Here is an 18,941-nt window from a genome sequence, read left to right on the forward strand (position 1 = left end):
AGTGACAAAGTCAGTCTAGTCAGGTTTCTGCAATATTGTTCTATTAACTTCCTAATGATCACTGCTAGAAAAAGAGAGATCATACCGAGGACATTTTGAAGTATTAATATTCACTCTTTCAGCACGCTGTGTGTGTGTGTGTGTGTGTGTGTGGGGGGGAGTTGAAGAGGGTTAGATGAATAAGCTAATTGATCAATCAATTCAATATGTCTACGAATTCATGATAAACCAGGCCTTTATCCAGAGAAAGCTAGTTAAGGGGACAGGTGAGGAAACGCGCCTATGTAGCAAAAAGATAGACCGGAACCAGGGGATGCAATTGAGGTAAGTACAGTATATAAGGGGAAGAAGGGGGTCACAATTACTTGATCTAGGGCTCCAGAGGGTGACTCATGGGGGGGGCTGCTGTTGTGGTGGTCCTCTGCTCTGAGGGGGTGGTGGTGGGGCAGGTAGGATCCAGGAGAGGGGGCTATGGCGCCAAGGCCTCCCTGTCATGCAGCACCATCCCACTGGGGGAGAAGGTAGCGAGCAGGACCTCGAAAGAGAAGAGAGAGAGTTTAGTGTTTACTGGAGGACCATCTGGGACAGGCTGACAAGATGAACGATGCTTACTGGTCCACCATGCATGGCAGCTGCTCAAGCCTTCAGCTAATTGAAACTTTTGGCACCTCTAGCAGCGAGCCAGTGGCGCCGTTCACGGGAGCAAGCGCCATGTACCGCATCGCTTGCAAAATGGCTTGCGTTTAGCCCCCCCTTCTCCCATTGAGGTCTATGAGACATTCACCGCTTACCGTGGCACGTTTGTGACTATATATGTTAGCAGCCTATAGCCTACAGCTCATCCCTCCATGAGGAGGAAATATGACATCACTGACAGGCAATACATTGCTCTCCTTCTGCCCTGCTGAAGTAAAACCAACCAGACTTTTCAACAAATAGGCTAATAGATGCTCTATTAGAAAAATTGAGCCTAAAGGAGTGACAACACACCCGCTACAAAACCGTCTCCAGACACAAGAGGCATGATGCAGCAGGCCGTTAACACTGACTGATGTTCCTCTAGCACTTCACCTGCTACAACATCCTGTACTTTGAACTTTGGGGGTGAGATTTTCACTACCGTTTCTCAAATCTGTTTCAAATGACTCCTGAGGGCACAGATCCAGTCAGCAGATGCTACTGTATGTGAGAAAAAAAAAAAGTTCTCTTCACCACAACAAGTTAAAGGGAGGCCCATGGGAGTCAGTCACACTGCCTGCCAAACCACAGACAAGCATCTCACTCCCGCAGTACAGTTCCACTGTACAAACGGTTGTCTCAGTTCTCTTCCTAGCATGCCCCGATAAAATAATTAATGGGACACTGGGATCTGGTTATTCAGCTCAAAATCAGTGAATGCGCCACAGCGCTCTCTTCCCTCTCACTCTATTTCCTTCCCTACCCCCACAAATTCACACAGCCTGCTGCACAAGCTTTTTTCCAGGGAGAGGAGAATGTAGGTCAGCTCTCTGACGGCTGTGGAGGCACAGCTGAGCACCCGTTCCATTCCTCTCCACCACACACACACACACACAGAAATCTGATCATCCTCACAAGGTTTTGGATCATGCTTGTCCATTAAAACCACCAATGTAAAATCAATCTTACCATTTCATCACTATAATACTACCAAAATTATTTAGCCTATATGAAGCTTTTCGCCTTTTAACCCATGCACACTAATGCAGGTGCCTTGGGTTAAAAAAACAAATTCCTCACTAAGCTTGTGAAAAGGAATGCTTTAAACATGACTACACTGAAAAGGCTGTCGAATGGTTGTGCTTAAATTTACATTTTAGGCAAATCATAAAAGATCTGGTCTGATTTAGCTCCCACTACATTATGAATAAACTTTAATATTAAAGGGGCAGTCAGAGGTTACTACATCTATTTTGGGACTAATAGATTAATGATATGTACCCATGGATTCTTAAAGAATATAACTTAGAAATGTCTCTTGAGCTTAGTAGATCTGTCGTACCCCATCAGAGACCAAAATATATGCTTGTTTAACTCCAATGTTTGTAAACAAAGTAAACGTTTGTTTACAAAAAAACACTGTATAGCCCCAAAACATGGTCAAAACTATAATTTTGATATCATGGTCAGTCCTTGCATCCATAGCTCTGTATATGAGAGTGGTGATGCTTCTCCAGCCCCATCCCTCAGCTTGTCACCGAAACAGGGGTCAGGGAGTCACTTTGTTATTGTTTCAACTGCTGATTGACACTTTAAGCCTACAAATCAAAATGATGTCACAAACAGTTCAAAATGAATCTATCCTAAACCCTGACCATCTTCCCCTCTTTTATGACACAGGGAAATACAATAACAATGTGTCAGTCAAGTCTCCCTCTTCTGAGAAATGCTCAAATCAAGGCCATGGCCATATAAATGAATCTGCTACTGTGCTAGAATGTTGCAGGTAACAAGGTTGTGGATTCTTGCGACATATTGTTTATTACCCAAACCCACCGTCCTAATGAGTGTGATACAATTCTTACTCTCTTTCAGCAAGAGGAAATAAATCCAGACGGGGGAAATAAAGATTATTAAGATTTGATAAAGGAGTGCAAACTAGTAGTCAAATATGACCTATTTGTTCCGGAGCTTGATAGCAGTGCGACAAACAAAAGCAAATGAAACTGCTGGTGAAGAGAGTACCAACTTTGACCTGCATAGCTGAGGCCTGATTGCATTGACTTCAGTCTTTTGACCAATCACATCAGATCTTTTCACATTAGATATTTGTCAGAGCTGATCTAATTGGTCAAAAGACCAATTAGTGAGAAGAAAAAAAATCAGAATTAGGCTGCATGTCTAAACACGCCAAGTAGCCTATACACACACTTTTTGCTCAGCCTATCCTAACTGCACTGCATTTACAACCAAAGATGTGCATAAAGAACCCCGAATTAAAATATGGATTCTTAAGCTAATAAGAATTCAATACATTTCCTTGGGGATAATGAAGAGGATATGCATTCTATAGAAAATAATGAACGATGAGGAAGGTGTGTTCTACGACACACTAGTGGAGTAGAACTGACCTTCCACAGAGTTGCCTTATTTTCCAGAGAATGCATAGAGCCACGAGTTGATTATCCCTTTTATTTAAAGGTTATTTGAGTCTATTCTTCCTTTAAAATGTTTACATTTTTTAAATGCATCTAGAAATCAACACGGCTGAACAAATCCCAATACAATGTAACATTTGAAAGTATATAAAATAAAAATGTTTAAAGTAGCTAGCAAGTTCACTAGATAGCGACAGTAGTTGCATTGGTAATCAAACATACTTGCTAGTTTAGCTAACCAAACCATCAGTCCTAGCTTGCTATTATAAAAATCTGATTCAACAATGCCAATGTTTTCAATTTGACTTTTGCTTTCAAAAGCAGCTCAAACATAAAAATGAACCATAGCCATTGAATTCTACCATGCAAAAACAGCCCCACAGTGGAGGTGTCATAATACCCATAAAACCTAGCGGTCAAACAGGGACATGCTTCCAATCATTTTGCCACCATTCATTTTTCCCATAGGGAACTTTAGAAACACTTAAAAATAAGGGCTGTGTTTCATGTACGCTAACCCTGGCGAGACGTTTTGCTAACCATGTAAATCTCTCTAGGACAGGGTGACTTATCAAATTATTTGGCTCCATTTACTCAAAGAATCGAAAATGCTAATTAGAATAAAAGTATACATCATGCAAAACTACAAATCCCAGCAAGATCCGGCACGCCACCCCAACTGACACCTTTGGGAAGGTGAACGGAAAGGCTCTGGAGCAACGAACCACCCTTGCTGTCTCTGCCTGGCCGGTTCCCCTCTTTCCACTGGGATTCTCTGCCTCTAACCCTATTACAGGGGCTGAGTCACTGGCTTACTGGGGCTCTCTCATAACGTCCCTGGGAGGGGTGCGTCACCTGAGTGGGTTGAGTCACTGATGTGGTCATCCTGTCTGGGTTCGCGCCCCCCTTGGGTTGTGCCGTGACGCATCTTTGTGGGCTATACTCAGCCTTGTCTCAGGATAGTACGTTGGTGGTTGAAGATATCCCTCTAGTGGTGTGGGGGCTGTGCTTTGGCAAAGTGGGTGGGGTTATATCCTTCCTGTTTGGCCCTGTCTGGGGGTGTCATCAGATGGGGCCACAGTGTCTCCTGACCCCTCCTGTCTCAGCCTCCAGTATTTATGCTGCAGTAGTTTATGTGTCGGGGGGCTAGGGTCAGTTTGTTATATCTGGAGTACTTCTCCTGTCCTATTCGGTGTCCTATGTGAATTTAAGTGTGCTCTCTCTAATTCTCTCTTTCTTTCTCTCTCTCTCGGAGGACCTGAGCCCTAGGACCATGCCCCAGGACTACCCGACATGATGACTCCTTGCTGTCCCCAGTCCACCTGGCAGTGCTGCTGCTCCAGTTTCAACTGTTCTGCCTTATTATTATTGGACCATGCTGGTAATTTATGAACATTTGAACATCTTGGCCATGTTCTGTTATAATCTCCACCCGGCACAGCCAGAAGAGGACTGGCCACCCCACATAGCCTGGTTCCTCTCTAGGTTTCTTCCTAGGTTTTGGCCTTTCTAGGGAGTTTTTCCTAGCCACCGTGCTTCTACACCTGCATTACTTGCTGTTTGGGGTTTTAGGCTGGGTTTCTGTACAGCACTTTGAGATATCAGCTGATGTACGAAGGGCTATATAAATAAATTTGATTTGCTAACAGGTAGCGTCAATGTAAAACTGCCACACGAGAGTACACAGAATTGTCAAATTTAAAGAAACGTAGCCAATTTATTAGATAGGGGGGTAAATACAGGCGAATATAGTGATAAGTCACCTTGTTCTAGAGAGATTTACACAGTTATCAAAACATCACGCCAGGGTAAGCCTACAAAAAACACAGCCCTTACTTTAAGTGTTTCTAAAAACCCGTATGGGGAAAATGAATGGTGGTAAAATTATTAGAACCATTTCTTTGCTTGACACTAGGTTTTATGACTCACACTGTTGTACTCTATAAAGGGAACTAATGCATGCTCTAGAATGCCAATCAAAAACAAGTAATTCAACAATACCATGGTATAAAATACTATGTGTAACAAAAGACAGTCCACAACGGAAGACAATGTCACTATATGTACTACTATATGTACTTGAATTTGACCGATGAAAATGTCTGACTGGTCGTGTGGCCAAAGCAACGTCCATAATTCTATAATTGAGCCTCACTCTCCAGTCCAATCACGCAGGTGCAAATCAGTCAATGAAGTTAACATCGTCACAAATGGATCCCTAATTGATTAGCTACCTTGGCCAATAAAAATACGCCCAATTCACCTTGAATCAATGGCTAGGTAGGGAGAACTTTAACTTCCCAGCGTGGTCGCACTTAATCCAAACGGTACTATAATGTTTGATTAACCAAATAGGGACACTAATGTAGCTAATGAAAAAAATTAATTGGATCGAAGATAGCTCGCCAACTGGCAAACAAGAGGCACGTGTTCTACTACTCCATAACGAGACATTGACAAAAATCACATCCATTCCTGGGTCAAGGATTCAACGTTGGCGATAGCCGTCTTCCTTACATGCAACAAACTTCTCCAACAAATCAACTTGTTTGCAATCTCACAAATTAACGTTTTAATATATCGTTACCAAATACATGGTTTCAATTGAATGATTTATTGGAAGGTCAACGTTAGCTGGCTAACTGGCCCACTTCACGTTTGATCCTTCGCTACTAGCTAACGTTAGCTTGTTCGCAGTCCGCGGCTAAATCTGGTTTAGTCCAAACTATTTTGCGGCAGTTCTGCAGGGTGTTGTGCTGACTTACCTGCCTCAATCTCCGTATACGCTGGTGTTTATCTTCTGTATTTATTCAATTTCAATGCAATCTGTCGTTGGTTAAAGTTAGACGCTCAATTTCCATGCATAAATGGGCTAATTCGGATGTAAATATTTAACAGTAATGCCCGTAAATTGGGCGGCCAGTGCCAGCTAGTTCGGGTGCCTTGGTTTTCTGTTCTGCCGCTCCATGAATCAATCTCTTCCACACGCTATGGATAATGTGGTCTGGCGCTGCAGTCTAACACAAGCCAGGGAGAACATGGTTGTTGGCTAATGTTGACAAACAAGCCTGCGAGTAAAAAAAAACACACTATTGAAGCTAGCGAGATTAGCAATGTTGGCTAATTCAAAGCCAGTTTCAAAATAGTGTCGCTGTTTTCAGCTATACATTACTCCGTATCGCCTTCAAAAATTAAGTTATTACGAAATCCAATTTGCGGTTTTGAAATTGTCATTCACGTTTTACTCATATTTGACTCTTTATGTCGCGTAGGTCTCTCCCCTCCGCCATTTTCAACATGTCGCTACACAAACAAACAATGGTAGCTCGTGCACGCACAATGACAGCAAATAGGCTCGTTCCCGAGGAGAGGGCAAGGAAGCAAGCTGCACTTGAATTGTCACCATAGAGATGTAAAATCCTCTTATAGAGGTTTTTGTTATGAATGTTTTTTTTAGTGTTTTAACAAGCATCTGTGTTGTACCTCGGAGATGAAGTTCACATAGTGGGATAACTCTAATTTGGCAATGAAGTCAGTTTGCACAGTTCAGTTTATTCCTCCATTTATTTCGTACACATTGTACTTTACATACACATTGTCATGTCAGAAATATGTTCAAGACAATACCTATTGTTTTTAGAGAGAGACTGAACACTTGTTATTGTTTTTCGCTTCGCACGCCACTAGGTGGCAGATTAGACATAGCAAGGATGGGGAGTCTCCGACGTAGTTTTTCTGCGACAGCACATATTGTTACGCATGCATCGGATTCGTGATGGCAGAACTGGATTCTGAGTACGTATGTTTTCATGTCGATCTAAGTGCATCCTTTGCTAAATTAATAATATTCATACATTCTCTAGTTTAAATGTCAGTCCAATAGAAGTCCGTCAAGCCGTGTATTTGTATGATTTGTCTGAAAGATAAGCAATACAGAGCGCTAGATAAATTGGTCAGTTACACATGATAGTCCCATCAGCCGGAACTATGCAAACATAATGACATTTTACGGGTTCGACACAGGTAATACGACACAATCTGCAAACAAATAATTGTGCAATGTGATCAGCATGGCATGTAACTAGTAACTTTATTTTCGTTTGCTTTCAAATACTGGCTAGCTAGCCTCATTTCACTCAATCAGATCCGAATGTCATGCATTTTTTTGTCACAGCTGGATAGGGGACTAACCTTGTCAATAGACCCATTTCTATGTTTGCAAACATTGTCGCACAAGGGCGATGCGCCCAAATTGGTGGCAGAACAAGGGGTAGTTTCTTATGAGTACATTTAACACCACTTTAGGATTTTAATGTTCGCATGAATGTCACGCTTAATGTGTTTGTCATCGCAAATCAACTGCGTTATACTTAAAACACTTCAACCAGTAAAATGGCTCTTTGGCTAGCTTTAGCTACAGCCTATATCAGTGAGCGTTAGTATTCTAGCCAACTCCTGAAAATACCACAACCAAATGCAATCTTTGCGACTGTTCAATCAATAATCAAAACATAATTATTAGCGTATGAGTAATAACGTAAATATAGGCTGTTGAATTGGCGCAGATGGCGACGTCTTTCTTACTGCCACCAAGAGTCGCTCGCATCTGTGCATGACGTCAGTGTTATGTACTGGGAAGTTGTCTATAGTTCAGTGTGCTTTAATTTTTGTCTCACCATTGTATAATCTGTATATACGTGTTGATGTTCGTATTATCTTATAATTTCTTATTGTTGCATTGTCGAGAAGGAACCAGATAGTGTGCATTTCGTTGGACGGAGTATACCATGTGTATCCTGTACATACGACTAATCAAATCTGAAACGTGTTTAGAGCGAAGAGGGTGATAAAGTTGGTTCCTGAGAACCTTCTGAAGAAGAGGAAGGCCATCAAAGCCACAAAACCGTGCACTTCTAGAGAAGGGAAAGGTAGTTAGCTGTGGTCAGTTTTACCATAGTGGTCTTCCAGTCATTTACCATAAACGTTTTGATGAATTTGTTGGACATCAACAAGTGTAGATTGTGTTCATCCAGGTATCCAACGGCAAACCCTTGAAGTTCAAGCGCTTGGAGGACTTCCTGAAGGATAGCCATAGAAAGCATCGCGATGAAACCCGTATCAGGAGATCAGCTCACAGACCAGCTCCAGCCATGCCCTCTGCAAAGAACAGACTGGCCTTCGCTGTCCGCATCAGAGAGTGAGTGACTGAAATCTGTAGCTACATGATCTGATTGCAATGGTGGTGCAAATAAAGCTGTTGGCAGCCCTTTTTGAGCTAATCTTTTATTCAGATCCCCATTAGCTGTTGAAGCAGTAGCTATTCTTCCTGGTGTCCACACAATACAGAACATGAGAACTATTGTACAAGAACACCACAACCAAAGAACACGACTACTTCAAAAAAAAAATAACCAGACTAAGAACAAATTAAAATAAACACTATTCTCAAACCATTTTAAGTGCTTTGATATGTAGACACTTTAGGCTGTTGCAGCTGAAGAATAGAGCTGAAACTGTTTGTGTTCACACACCTATTGTGTATACTCACAATGGAGTAGTGACAATGCACAATCATCTGAAATTACACTTTCACCAGTTCCTCTTTAGTGGTCTGGCTGAATATCGAGGTCATATTTTCATGTTTTCTGTCTGTGCAGGATTGAAAGAGTCCTGGAGTTCAGAAGGTGGTTCAGATGTTATGACTAAGAAAGATCTTCAGCGGTGCCTTTGTCAAAATGAACGAGACCTCTATGGCCATGTTGAAAATGGTTGAGCCTTATGTGGCATTGGGGTAAGTAAGAAGGGAGGGTCTGACTTGAGAATGAAAAGCTTAGCAACTTGATGTAATGAGGTCACTTCTTATAACCGACAATAACTTTTGAACACCAGATCGGCAGTTGCTTATCTCAATTCCGCCTTCAACTTCGACTCATCTGTTCAGTCACTTGAAAATAAGATGGATGACCTCCGATCGCGGATTTGCTATTAAAGGGACTGCAATATTCTCTGCTGTTCTGAAACATGACTTTCGGACAAGATACAATGCAATGTTCCCTCTAATATTTTTAGTCACTGAGAATTTCAGGTCTGCTGAGGGCAAACATGTGAACCTTGTGAAATTTCTGGTGCGCGCTTACTGTGAACAGTGAGGCTGTACCCGATTTAATTGACAATTTTAAGTGGCCAAGTAGTGTGGGCCTATCAGAGCGGCCTACCATAATTTTTTTTTAACAATGGAGAAAATGCATCCCATAACATCTTAACATGTAAATAGCTGTTCTATCATTCAGCCTACACTAGTAGCCAATGTGTGGTGTTCAATGTAGGCCTATGTTCCGTGAGACTTTTAGGTGAAAAAAACTTGACATTAACCTGTTTATCCACTTGTCCTTCAGATAAGGTGACTAAACATTTTGTTGTGGTGTTTGATGCAAAAAACTAGGAACAGGAACAAGAAACAACATTCCTTATTCCCATACCATTATTCCAGACAATCGGACATATTATGCTACACTCTGCCTATTGGCGACGTCACTTATTCAAGCCTGTCTCAAATAACAACATTGCCCCATTGTAAGACATAAAAATCTCGACCTGACTCTTTTCAAAGATGGCTAGAAATATACATGTTTAGTGCCCTTATTGGAAGCAATCACTCCCACATTGCTGACTATAAATGAGCTATAACTGGCCTAATAACTCACTATCTAGCAAAGAATATGAACAAAAGTGCACACGTGGCTACATGCAGCTCTTTCTTTGATTGCAAAACAAGCACATAATAATCGACGTGGCTTATGTTGTAAAACAGTTCAAAGTGAATGGCATAAATCCATGTGTGACTCACCAGCTGGATTCGGTCTTGTAGCAACATTTTGAATTTCAAGTAGAGACTCGGAGCTACAAAATGGTATATCATACACTGCATTTGAGGAAACAATGGGAAAGTAATTATGCTTTAAGTCTTTCACTGTTTTGGTACTACTATTGTAGTGCCCTTTGTCTACACCCAATCAACATTGTTCTCACCCTCTTATGCCTTAGCCACACCCATCTCTTTAAGAGTTGATCTGAGCATTCTGTACTAACTTGCCAGGTACTTCCAGGCATTTTAAGAGAGAGAGAGAACAGCTCACTGAACATTACTCACCCTAGCATAGCTGGTTAGGCTGTTATGTAATCCAGAGCGTTGGTGACAGATTGTCCATTTGTAAATGCAGAGCGTTTCGCCTTCAGAGCGCACACTGGACACTCTGGCCAATAAGTAAGGTTAATCCAAAAGCTCTGACCTCACAACGACAGTCAAGCACCCAAGCTAACTGGCTAACATTGGCTAGCTACTTCCAGACACATAATGAGAGAACACCCCACTCTGACCATTTTATTCACCCTAGCAGAGCTGGCTATCCAGAGCGTTGGTGACTAACTGTGCTGCTGGCAACAATCGAATTACGCTTTGTTGCCAATGTTTACTGACACGGACATATTCAACAGGTATTGAGTGTTCAAAAATGAATCAGTTATTCTGCTCTCTTTTTATTTATTTTATTTTATTTTACCTTTATTTAACCAGGTAGGCAAGTTGAGAACAAGTTCTCATTTACAATTGCGACCTGGCCAAGATAAAGCAAAGCAGTTCGACACATACAACAACACAGAGTTACACATGGAGTAAAACAAACATACAGTCAATAATACAGTATAAACAAGTCTATATACAATGTGAGCAAATGAGGTGAGAAGGGAGGTAAAGGCAAAAAAGGCCATGGTGGCAAAGTAAATACAATATAGCAAGTAAAACACTGGAATGGTAGTTTTGCAATGGAAGAATGTGCAAAGTAGAAATAAAAATAATGGGGTGCAAAGGAGCAAAATAAATAAATAAATTAAAATTAAATACAGTTGGGAAAGAGGTAGTTGTTTGGGCTAAATTATAGGTGGGCTATGTACAGGTGCAGTAATCTGTGAGCTGCTCTGACAGTTGGTGCTTAAAGCTAGTGAGGGAGATAAGTGTTTCCAGTTTCAGAGATTTTTGTAGTTCGTTCCAGTCATTGGCAGCAGAGAACTGGAAGGAGAGGCGGCCAAAGAAAGAATTGGTTTTGGGGGTGACTAGAGAGATATACCTGCTGGAGCGTGTGCTACAGGTGGGAGATGCTATGGTGACCAGCGAGCTGAGATAAGGGGGACTTTACCTAGCAGGGTCTTGTAGATGACATGGAGCCAGTGGGTTTGGCGACGAGTATGAAGCGAGGGCCAGCCAACGAGAGCATACAGGTCGCAATGGTGGGTAGTATATGGGGCTTTGGTGATAAAACGGATTGCACTGTGATAGACTGCATCCAATTTGTTGAGTAGGGTATTGGAGGCTATTTTGTAAATGACATCGCCAAAGTCGAGGACTGGTAGGATGGTCAGTTTTACAAGGGTATGTTTGGCAGCATGAGTGAAGGATGCTTTGTTGCGAAATAGGAAGCCAATTCTAGATTTAACTTTGGATTGGAGATGTTTGATATGGGTCTGGAAGGAGAGTTTACAGTCTAACCAGACACCTAAGTATTTGTAGTTGTCCACGTATTCTAAGTCAGAGCCGTCCAGAGTAGTGATGTTGGACAGGCTGGTAGGTGCAGGTAGCGATCGGTTGAAGAGCATGCATTTAGTTTTACTTGTATTTAAGAGCAATTGGAGGCCACGGAAGGAGAGTTGTATGGCATTGAAGCTTGCCTGGAGGGTTGTTAACACAGTGTCCAAAGAAGGGCCGGAAGTATACAGAATGGTGTCGTCTGCGTAGAGGTGGATCAGGGACTCACCAGCAGCAAGAGCGACCTCATTGATGTATACAGAGAAGAGAGTCGGTCCAAGAATTGAACCCTGTGGCACCCCCATAGAGACTGCCAGAGGTCCGGACAGCAGACCCTCCGATTTGACACACTGAACTCTATCAGAGAAGTAGTTGGCAGTAGCTCAGTAGTAGCTCTGGCACACTAAGATGAGTATTTTGTTAAATGTAGCTAGATAACATTCTTTACGTTCTAACGGCTCTCCTGTGAAGTTGTGACTTGCGACATACGCCTAGTTTCCTGAATCGGGTCACATAGACCAATGGTCTATTTGCATTTTGGCTTACTGCAGCTTAGATTGGTTATGGGGCTCTGTGTAGGGTATGGGTCTGAGTTGCAATCTCTTGCATAGCTCGTTTTTGTTTTGGTATGTTGCATTGAAAGTGGATATTGCGTTAATTTGATCACACTTCCCACGGTAAAGGGAAAAGTTAATGGTGTTAACTAAAGGAAGTTGAGTGGAGTTCAATCTCGTGCTTCTCTGAACGAGCTGATTTTTCTTCTGCCCAGCAGTCCCTGGGGAGCTGTGCTCCCACGCGCAGCTTGGAGGAAACATTGCCCCAATGGCTATCCAGCTTGATGGCTTCTCCATTCACTAAGCGGACTGTCAAGGAAATGGGGAGGAGTTTATCTCATCAACAACAAATGGTTTTCTGACTCGAGCACGGTGGAAGTCTCAAACCATTGTTCACCTGATGATCAAATGCCGACCCTTGTACCTCCCGAGGGAGTTTTCAGCTGTTGTCATGACTCAGAACAAAAAAAATAACAAATTATAAACAAGCAGGAAAACTTGCCCCCGGAGGCTGCTTTTCTTGTTGCCGGCGATATTAATTCTGCGTCGTTAAGACACGTGATGCCCAACTTCCAACACTTCTCCTTCACCACTAGGGGCGATAAAGTCCTAGACCACTGTTACTCTACCCACAAGCAGGCATACAACACCCTCCCTCATCCCCATTCTGCAAATCAGATCAAGTTTAGCAGAAGCTCAAACAGGAAGTATCTGTGACTTGTTCCGTTGAGAAATGATAATCGTAATCAGAGATTATGCGACAGGACTGCTTTGCTCGAGCTGATTGGAATATGTTACGAGACTCAACGAGCTCACCACCTCAGTCACCGGCTTCATTACGAAATGCATTGGCAATGTCCCCACAGTGATGGTTCATTGCTTCCCCAATCAAAAACCCTGGGTTAACACTGAGGTTGGCGCTAAGCTAAAGGACAGGGCTACCGCGCACAGGGCAGCCAGCCTTGAGGCTATGGCTGAGGACGGGATCAAGTACATGACCTCCGCAGAGTCATCAAATGAGCAAAAGGACAATGTAGGAATAAGGTGGAATCATATTCCAGACTCCGACTCCAGCATGTGGCAGGGGCTACAGTCGATTACAGATTACAAGGGAAGATCCTGCCATCGTTTTCCCAATGATGCTGCTCTACCAGAAGAACTCAACAACAATAACAGCATACTGTGCTGTGCGTGAGGGCCTCCACTGACTCAGAGGACTGGGCGATTTCGCTCTCCTAGGCTGAAGTGAGTAAGGTCTTAATCGGGTCAACACTCGCGGGGCCGGCCATCATTCCAAGATGCGTTCTCAGAGCATGCGCAGAACAGCTGGCAGGCATCTTAACATTTTCGACTTCCTTGTCCCAGTCTGTAATCCCCATGTCTTAAATTGACCAGCATCCATCATTCCTGTTCCTATTAACTCTAAGGCGTCATGCTACAATGACTACCACCCTGTAGCACTCACATCTGCAATCATGAAGTGCTTTGAAAGGCTGGTTATGGCACACCCACAACACCAAGTTTGCTGACAACACGACGCTGGTAGACTTGATCACCGCGACAATGATATATCCTACAGGGAAGAGGTCAGTGACCTGGCAGTGTGGTGCCTGGACAACAACCTCTCCCTCAACGTCAGTAAGACCAAGGCGCAGATCGTGGACTGCAGTGGAGCGGGTCAATAGCTTCAAGTTCCTTTGTGTCCAAATCACTAAGGTCTTAAAATGGTCCACGCACAGTCGAAGGCGCAACAGCGGTGTGAAAGGACAATCATTAGACTCCAGTCACCAAAGCCATAGACTGTTCTCTCTGCTTCCACGCGGTACCAGTGCATCAAGTCTGATGTCAACCGGCTCCTGAACAGCTTCTATCCCAAGGCCTTAAGACTGCTAAATATTAAACAAAATGGCTACACGGACTGAGTTGACCCTTGTACACTATGTGACCAAAAGTATGTGGACACCTGCTCTAACATCTTATTCCAAAATCATGGGCATTAATATGTTGCTTTGTTGCTATAACAGCCTCCACTCTTCTGGAAATGCTTTCCACTAGATGTTGGAACATTGCTGCGGGGACTTGCCTCCATTCAGCCACGAGCATTAGTGAGGTCGTGCACTGATGTTGGGCGACTAGGCCTGGCTCGCATTCGGTGTTCCAATTCATCCCAAAGGTGTTCTATGAGGTTGAGGTCAGGGCTCTGTGCAGGCCAGTCAAGTTCTTCCACACCAATCTCTAGAAATCATTTTGGTGTGGACTTCACTTTGTACTTGGGCATTGTCATGCTGAAACAAGAAAGAGCCTTCCCCAAACTGTTGCCACAAAGTTGGAAGTACAGATTTGTCAAGAATGTCATTGTATGCTGTAGTGTTAAGATTTCCCTTCACTGGAACTAAGGGCCTAGCCCGACCATGAAAAACAGCCCCAGACCATTATTCTTCCTTCACCAAACCTTTACAGTTGGCACTATGCATTCGGGCAGGTTGCGTTTGCATGGCATCCATCAAACCCAGATTCATCTATCGGACTGCCAGATGTTGAAGCGTGATTCATCACTCCAGATAACGCATTTCCACTGCTCCAGGGTCCAGTGGCGGCAAGCTTTACACCACTCCAGCCGAAGCTTGGCATTGTGCATGGTGAACTTAGGCTTGTGTGCGGCTGCTCGGCCATGGAAACCCATTTCATGAAGCTCCCAACGAACAGTTATTGTGCTGACGTTACTTCCAGGGGCCGTTTGGAACTTTGTAGTGAGTGTTGCAACCAAGGAACGACCATTTTTGACGCGCTACGAGCTTCAGCACTCGACGGTCCCTTTCTGTTTCCTACCACTTTGCAGCTGAGCTGTTGTTGCTCCTAGACGTTTACACTTCACAGTAACACTGATTACATTTGAACCAGGACAGTCTTGTTGAAAAGGTGGAACTCTATGACGTTGCCACGTTGAAAGTCTGCCAGTGTTTGTCTATGGAGATTGCATGGCTGTGTGCTTGATTTTATGCACCTGTTGGCAATGGGTGTGGCTGAAATAGCAGAATCCACTAATTTGAAGGCGTTTCCACATACTTTTGTATATAGTGCATTTTATTTTTGCACTGTCTATGCACACTCATGCACAGTCATTTACTGACACACATAACATGCATACACATTGATACTGACCCTATACTCATGCACACACATTCACATACAAATATGTACACTGTTGCTACTCTATCATATATCCAGAGGCCTAGTCACCTTACCCCTATACCTATCTACCCCTATCACTCCAGTATCCCTGCACATGATAAATATGGTATTAGAACTGACCCTGTCTATGGTTTACTTTCTCATGTCCTGTTTGTATTTCTTGTGTTTTGTTCGACCTTATTTTCACATAGAACAAAAATATAAACCATGTAAAGTATTGGTCCCATGTTTCATTATCTGAAATAAAACATCCCAGAAATGTTCCATTTGCAAAAAAAGCTTATTTCCCTCAAATGTACACATTTGTTTTCATCCCTGTTAAGGAGCATTTTACCTGACGACAGGTGTGGCATATCATGAAGCTGATTTAAACAGCATGATCATTACACCGGTGCACCTTGTTCTTGGGACAAAAGGCCACTGTAAAATGTGCAGTTTTGTTACACAACAAAATGCCACAGATGTCTCAAGTTATGAGGGAGCGTGCAATTGGCATACTCACTGCAGGAATGTCCACCAGAGCTGTTGCCAAAATGTCATGTTCCCTTCTCTACCATAAGCTGCCTACGTCATTTTAGAGAATTTGGCAGTGCGTCCAACCGTCATCACAACTGCAGACCACGTGTAACCACGCCAGTCCAGGATCTCTACATCTGGATTCATAATCTGCAGGATTGTCTGAGACCAGCCACCTGGACAGCTGATGAAACTGTGGGTTTGTGAAGAATTTCTGCAGAAATTGTCTCAGGGAAGTTGATCTGCGTGCTCGTCGTCCTCATCAGGGTTTTGACCTGACTGCAGTTTGGCGTTGTAACCGACTTCAGTGGGCAAATGCTCACCTTCGATGGCCACTGGCAGACTGGAGAAGTGTGGTCTTCGTGGATGAATCCCGGTTTCAACTGTACCGGGCACATGGCAGATAACGTGTATGGCGTTGTGGGCAAGCAGTTTGCTGATGTCAATGTATTGAACAGAGTGCCCCATAATGTGGTTATGGCATAAGCTACGGAGAACTAACAAAATTGCATTTTATCAATGGCACAGCGATACCGTGACAAAATCCGGTGGCCCTTTGTCCTGCAGTTCATCCACCGCCATCACCTCATGTTTCAGCATAATGCACGGCCCCATTTCGCAAGGATCTTTACACAATTCCTGGAAGCTGAATGTCCCAATTCTTCCATGACCTGCATACTCACCAGACATGTCACGCATGTCCGAGATGCTCTGGATTGACGTACGACAGCGTGTTCCAGTTCCCGGCAATATTCAGAGACTTCGCACAGCCATCGAAGAGAAGTGGGTCAACATTCCACAGGCCACAATCAAGTCTGATCAACTCTGAGAAGGTGTCTCTCTGCATAAGGAAAATGGTCACACCACGCCCCTTTTTAATTTATTTCTATGGATCTGTGACTAACTATCTAATCCCAGTAATATGACATCCATAAATTGGGGACCTAATTGACTGATTTCTGTACGAACTGTAACTCAGTAAAATCTTTTAAAATGTTGCATGTTATATTTTTGTTCAGTAATACTGCATTGTTGGGTTTAGAGCTTGCAATGAAGACATTTCACATAACTTGTAGAACCAGCTAGTTTGACAATGTATTGTACTAATGATGGTGAATTATTCACACTAAACAGGTTTCCCAACTTGAAGTCTGTTTGTGAGCTGATCTTGAAAAGAGGACAGGCAAAGATTAACAAGCGAAAGGTCGCTCTCACAGACAACACACTCATTGAGCAGCATATGGGTAAGGATCCATTTATAGTATGTATTTTTCATCAGTATGATGTAACAAGTCTTGATACATTTTGTATGTGCATGTCAAATTTAGCAATCAAAATGTTGCATCACGCTCAGATCATACAGAAAATATGAAATGGTGGTTTTCCGACAGTGATATTCATTGAGATACATGTACAATGTTTCCATCTCCTCTCAGGCAAATACGGCATAATCTGTCTAGAGGACCTGATCCATGAGATCTACTCTGTGGGGATGAACTTCTGTGTGGTCAGAAACTACATATGGCCGTTCAGGCTGTCTGTGGCTCGTCACACTGCCAGGGACAAGGCAGGTCTTTTGAAGAACATTGGCAACCCAGGGCCCAGAGGGATGGACGTTAACTCAATCATCAGGCAGCTAAACTGAGGCTGCACGACAGACACTTTAACGTCATACTTTTTCCTAGAGCCAGTGATGAACCCTTTTTTTTTTTTTTTTCATAGCCTACTCATTGGTGGTTCTGTAAGTCATTTCCTTCATGTCTGCAAGATTATGAATTGCCCAGTGTGGCATGAGAATGTATATATTTTTTTTGATCCCTTACAGATTCATAAGGATTCAATTCATCTTTGTCTTACCACCACTGGGACCCAGCTGGCAGAGTTCATACTGGACCTGATCAGAATTTTACACATGGAAAGCCCTAAGCCCTCTCTGGACTACGTTGTGATTAGACAGCAGTTTGTCTCTCTGTTTTGTTGAACAGTCTAATCTCATGTTACCACCTCTGCAGAGGCTCCGTATGAAGGAGGTTCTAATAGCTTTATCGCTACTCGCTTTTACCCTTCAGGTTGTTGAGGGGATGTAATTATGCTTACTATGTATGTGAGATTAATGTTTTTCAATAAACTGAAACGATTTTGTACTTGGGTGCAGACAATGTTGCCTTTTTTTAATGCCTCAATTTTTTTCAACTGACCATTTTTAATGACACCACACTGAAGATGTAGATGATAAAGCCCTAACCAACCACAATGTGTCTATTGATGTACGGTCCTGATGCTGGAGTAAGAAGAAAAAAAGATACCTGGATTCGGCAGTATTGGATGTTTTGAAATGTTAAGATAAATAGGCTATGTAGATCAAACATGCCTTTCTGACATGTATACTTAAACATATAAATGCAGCATGCAACAATTTCAAAGAGTTAGTTCAAATAAGAAAATAAGTCATTAGAAATAAATTAGGCATCTGCTTTGCATGGGGTTGATCAGGTTGTTGATTGTGGCCTGTAGAATGTTCTCAATCCTCTTCAATGGCTATGCGAAGTCGCTGGATATTGGCGGGAACTGGTACACGCTGTCGTACGTTGATCCAGAGCATCCTAAACATGTTCAATAGGTGACATCTGGTGGCCATGGCCATTGAACATTTTCAGCTTCCAGGAATTGTGTCATGCTGAAACAAGGATGGCGGTGGATGAATGGCACGACAATGAACCTCAGGATCTCGTCACGGTATCTCTGTGCGTTCAAATTGCCATCGATAAAATGCAATTGTGTTGGGTTTCCGTAACCCCACCACCAAATGAGCAAACTGCTCGCCCACACGATGCCATATGTGGTCTGCTGGTGAGGCCGGTTCGACGTACCACCAAATTCTCTAAAACAATGTTGGAGGTGACATATGGTTGAGAAATGACCATTCAATTCTCTGGCAACATTTCTGGTGGACATTTCTGCAGTCAGCATGCCAATTGCACACTC

At 43.0% G+C, this 18,941-nt stretch overlaps 1 pseudogene; it reads left to right on the forward strand.

The window, feature by feature from the left end:
• Positions 1–5,406: 5,406 nt before the first annotated feature.
• On the forward strand, positions 5,407–18,100 carry LOC112261918 (annotated as a pseudogene).
• The last annotated feature ends 841 nt before the right edge of the window (positions 18,101–18,941 follow it).

The sequence above is a fragment of the Oncorhynchus tshawytscha genome, linkage group LG18, assembly GCF_018296145.1.
Source record: "Oncorhynchus tshawytscha isolate Ot180627B linkage group LG18, Otsh_v2.0, whole genome shotgun sequence".
Lineage (NCBI taxonomy): Eukaryota > Metazoa > Chordata > Actinopteri > Salmoniformes > Salmonidae > Oncorhynchus > Oncorhynchus tshawytscha.